We start from the raw sequence: 347 nt of genomic DNA on the forward strand, positions 1-347 counted from the left end.
CCCATCCTGTGCAGGAGTTGGGTGTTCAGCCCTGGCTGCCTCTTTTACCTCAGCGGTAACCGACACTGTTCGGGTGAAGGATGCGTATGAATCCTGCAGGCACGGTCAGCCCGGCTAGGGCGGGCAGAGGGCTCGCGCCTCGCGTTCGCCTGTGCGCGTCTGCTGCGGTGAGATGCGCTCAGCACCCGTTCTCCTTGCGTGTAAGCCCTTACATTTGAGGAGAAGGAGTAAAGTTGCTGAAAGTGCCCATAGAAGCCCGGAGGGAGCGAGGACAACTGCATTCCCATGCTTTCCCGCACACCCTTTTGCCCCCCATCGGAGCACAAAGCGCGTCCTCCCGCAGCTGC

This window comes from Meleagris gallopavo, chromosome Z (assembly GCF_000146605.3).
Source record: "Meleagris gallopavo isolate NT-WF06-2002-E0010 breed Aviagen turkey brand Nicholas breeding stock chromosome Z, Turkey_5.1, whole genome shotgun sequence".
NCBI lineage: Eukaryota > Metazoa > Chordata > Aves > Galliformes > Phasianidae > Meleagris > Meleagris gallopavo.